Source organism: Jaculus jaculus, chromosome 7 (genome assembly GCF_020740685.1).
Source record: "Jaculus jaculus isolate mJacJac1 chromosome 7, mJacJac1.mat.Y.cur, whole genome shotgun sequence".
NCBI lineage: Eukaryota > Metazoa > Chordata > Mammalia > Rodentia > Dipodidae > Jaculus > Jaculus jaculus.
The window spans coordinates 59,820,381-59,825,291 of record NC_059108.1 but is presented as its reverse complement, the minus strand read 5'-3'; positions in this window follow the sequence as shown (position 1 = coordinate 59,825,291).

Below are 4,911 nucleotides of genomic sequence, written 5' to 3'. Positions count from 1 at the left end.
CTACTTCACATTTATCTTTCTGGTTTTAGTTTTCACCCCTACCTACTTCACTTGACTCAAGAGTGTAAGAATAGGGTCTGACTTTGTTGAAGATTACAGCCTTGCACATAACACAGTTCCTGTCATACAATTGCTGCACATTAACCAGTGCTACGTTTGAATAAAGATTGAACTAAGAATTCAAATATCTTCCTTTATTTCCACCTCACCATTCACCTGTACTGTGAACTTGAACTTGTGTTTTCTAACCTCAGACCAGAGCAAAGGTATGTTTATGGTACCACGCCAAATGTTCTTTCTTTCTTTCTTTCTTTCTTTATTTAATTTTTATTAACACTTTCCATGTTTATAAAAAATGTCTCATGGTAATACCCTCCCACACCCCCACACTTTCCCCTTTGAAATTCCATTATCCATCATATTACCTCGCCATCTCAATCATTGTACTTACATATATACAATACCAACCTACTAAAAACCCTGCTCCCTTCCTTTCTCTTCCCTTTATATCTCCTTTTTAACTTACTGGCCTCTGCTACTAGGTATTTTCCTTCTCACGCAGAAGGCCAATCAGCTGTAGCTAGAATCCACATATGAGGGAGAACATGTGGCGCTTGGCTTTCTGGGCCTGGGTTACCTCACTTAGTATAATCCTTTCCAGATACATCCATTTTTTTTTTTTTTGCAAATTTCATAACTTCATTTTTCTTTACTGCTGAGTAGAACTCCATTGTATAAATGTGCCACATCTTCATTATCCACTCATCAGTTGAGGGACATCTAGGCTGGTTCTATTTCCCAGCTATTATAAATTGAGCAGCAATAAACATAGTTGAGCACGTACTGCTAAGGAAATGAGATGAATCTTTAGGATATATGCCTAGGAGTGCTATAGCTAGGTCATATGGTAGATCAATCTTTAGCTGTTTTAGGAACCTCCAAACTCATTTCCACAATGGCCGGACCAGATTGCATTCCCACCAGCAGTGTAGAAGGGTTCCTCTTTTTCCACATCCCTGCCAACATTTATGATCATTTGTTTTCATGATGGTGGCCAATCTGACAGGAGTGAGACGGAATCTCAATGTAATTTTAATCTGCATTTCCCTGATGACTATGATGTAAAACATTTTTTTAGATGCTTATATGCCATTCGTATTTCTTCCTTTGAGAATGCTCTATTTAGCTCCAAAGACCATTTTTTGATTGGCTTGTTTGAATCCTTATTATTTAACTTTTTGAGTTCTTTGTATAGCCTAGATATTAATCCTCTATCAGATATATAGCTGGCGAAGATTTTTTCCCATTCCATAGGTTGCCCCTTTGAATTTTTCACTGTGTCCTTTGCAGTGCAAAATCTTTGTAATTTCATGAGGTCCCAGTGATTAAACTGTGGGTTTATTGCCTGAACAATTGGGGTTCTATTCAGAAAATCTTTGCCAAGACCAATATGTTGAAGGGGTTCCCCTACTTTTTTCTCTAGAAGTTTCAGAGTTTCAGGTCTGATGTTAAGGTCTTTAATCCATTTGGACTTAATTCTTGTGCATGGTGAGAGAGAAGAATCTATTTTCATCCTTCTGCAGATATGTGTCCAGTTTTCCCAAAACCATTTGCTAAAGAGGCTTTCTTTTCTCCAATGAGTATTTTTGGCATTTTTATTAAGTATCAAGTGGCTATAGCTATCGGGGCTTACATCTGGGTCCTCTATTCTGTTCCACTGATCTACATGTCTGTTTTTGTGCTAGAATCACGCTGTGTTTGTTACTATGGCTCTGTAGTATAGGTTAAAATCAGGTATGGTGATACCACAAGCCTAATTTTCATTGCTCAGTATTATTTTAGATATTCAAGGTTTTTGTGATTCCAAATGAATTTTTGGATTGTTTTTTTCTATTTCCATGAAGAATGACTTTGGAATTTCGATAGGGATTATATTAAATGTGTAGATTGCTTTTGGTAAGATTGCCATTTTCACAATATTGATTCTTCCAATCCAGGAACAAGGGATGTTTCTCCACTTTCTAGTGTCTTATGCAATTTCTCGCTTGAGTGTTTTAAAGTTCTCATTTTAGAGATTCTTTACTTCCTCGGTTAGGTTTATTCCAGGGTACTTTTTTTATTTAGATGCAATTGTGAATGGGAGTGATTCTCTGATTTCATCCTCTGTGTGTTTGTTTTTAGCATATATGAAGGCTACTGATTTCTGTGTATTTATTTTGTATCCTGCTACATTGCGGTAGGTTTTGATCAGCTCTAACAGTTTGCTAGTAGAGTCTTTAGGGTCCTTCATATATAGAATCATGTCATCTGCAAATAATGATAACTTGATCTCTTCCTTTCCAATTTGTATCCCTTTTATGTGTGTCTCTTGCCTTATTGCTATGGCCAAGACTTCCAGAACTATATTAAATAAAAGTGGGGACAGTGGACACCCTTGTCTTGTTCCTGATTTTAGTGGGAAAGCTTCCACTTTTTCCCCATTTAGTAATATGTTGGCTACTGACTTGTACTTTTATCCATTGTAATCAGAGAGAATGCAAGGAATTATTTCAATTTTCCTAAATTTGTTAAAATTTGCTTTGTGTCCTAATATATGGTCTGTTTTAGAGAATGTTCCATGTGCTGCTGAAAAGAATGTATATTCTGCAGCATTTGGATGAAATGTCCTGTAGATATCTGTTAGGTCCATTCCTTCTATGACCTCATTTAGTTCAGATGCCAGATTCTCAGAATGACCTGTCAATTGATGAGAGTGGGGTGTTAAAGTCACCCACCACCACTGGGTTTGGTGTTATCTGTGACCTCAGTTCTAATAGTGTTTTTTGGATGAATTTGGGAGCCCCCATGTTAGGTGCATATGTGTTTGGGATTGTAATGTCCTCCTGTTGGAGTGTTCCCTTAATCAATATAAAGTGACCTTCCTTATCTTTCTTGACTAACGTTGGACTGAAGTCTACCTTGTCAGATATTAGGATAGAAACCCCTGATTGTTTTCTAGGCCCATTTGCTTGAAACACCGTCTTCCAACCTTTCACACTAAGATAATGTCTATGCTTTGTAGAAAGGTGAGTTTCTTGGAGACAACAAATTGTAGGATCCTGCTTTTTAACCCAGTCTGCAAACCTATGTCTTTTGGTTGGGGCATTGAGGCCATTGATATTAAGAGATATTATTGAAAGCTGTGTATTTATGTGTGCCATTTTTTCTTTTTTTGTGGTTCCAGTTCTACCGTTGCTTTCTTGTGTTAACTAGTATTTGAGTATTGCTTTTTTTTCCAGGTTCCTGCTTTTCCTTTTCTTCAGCATGGAGGAACCTATCAAGTATTTTCTGTAGAGCTGGTTTTGTCTTCAAATACTCCTTTAACCAGCTTTTGTCATGGAATGTCCTTATTTCTCCATCTATTTGAATGTATACCTTTGCAGGATATAGTAACCTTGGTTGACAGTTGTTATTTTTCAGAACTTGGAATACATCACTCCAAGCCCTTCTGGCTTTTAATGTTTGTGTTGAATAATCTGCTGCAATCCTGATGGGCTTGTCTTTGTAGGTAACTCGATTTTTCTCTCTAACTGCTTTCAGTATTTTTTCCTTGGTTTGTGTGTTTGGTAGTTTGATTACAATATGACGAGGAGAGGTTCTTTCCAGGTTTTGTCTGGCTGGGGTTCTAAAGGCTTCCTGTATCTGCATTGGGGCCTCTTTCCCAATTTGGGGGAAGTTTTCATCTATGATTTTGTTGACGATGCCTACTATGCCTTTGGAGTGGAATTCTTCTCCTTCTACTAATCCCTGAATTCTTATATTTGATCTTTTCATAGTATTCCTAATATCTTGAAATTCCCACTCATACTTTTCTGTAAGTTTCTTTCTCTTTGTTGGACTGTATTAGATCTGCCACCCGGTCTTCTAGTTTAGATTTTCTTTCCTTTCCTTCATCCATTCTACTGGTGAGATTTTTTACAGAGTTTTTTATTTCATTAACTGTGTTCTTCATTGCTAGTAATTCTGACTGATTTTTCTTTATTATTTCTATTTCCTTATTTATGTCTTGTATTGCCTTCTTTATTTCATTAAATATTCTACTGGCGAAATTTTTTACAGAGCTTTTTATTTCATTAACTGTGTTCTTCATTGCTAGTAATTATGACTGGTTTTTCCTTTTATTTCTATTTCCTTATTTATGTCTTGTATTGCCTTCTTTATTTCATTAAATTGGTGTCCTGTGTCTTCTTGGATTCCTTTGATTTCCTCTTTGAACTCCTCTTTGACTCTTTTGCTTTGTTCTCTGACTTCTTTGAACATATTTACAATCATTCTTTTGAAATCTTTCTCAAGCATTTCCTCTAACTCGTTCTCATTGGAGGTCATTTCTGATGCATTAATACTGTTAGGTGGATTTATATTGTCTTGCATTTTAGTGTTTCTTGTGTTATAATATATATATTTTTGCATCTTGGATTAAGTTAATGCTTGGATTTTGTAGCTAGCTAGGTATTCTTAGCTGTATCAATTGATTTGATGTTATATATCTTCAGGATACAAGCTTAAGGTGTTAGGTGTGGCTCTAAGGCTCTCAGAGTATCTACAAACGTGTTCCTAGGGGTTGGGTTTCCCTGCTATGGGAGTATTGAAGTAGGCTGAGTGGAATAAAATACAGGTTGATTCTAAAATTTAACTAAACACTGTACACATTAAATCAAAAACAGTATTTATGCAAGAGTGGTTATTATAACAACCAGATCCTCTAGCAACAAAGAGGTTAAGATTTCTGGATTGTTGGTGGATCCCAGTCAGTTTGTGACCAAGTGAGACCTTTCCCTGGTGCAATCAATCCCAGTTACCTTTTTGGATAATTTTGGTCTCAGTCAAGTTGCTGGCTGGATCATTGGGCTGCTGTTCTGATTTCTGGAGCTG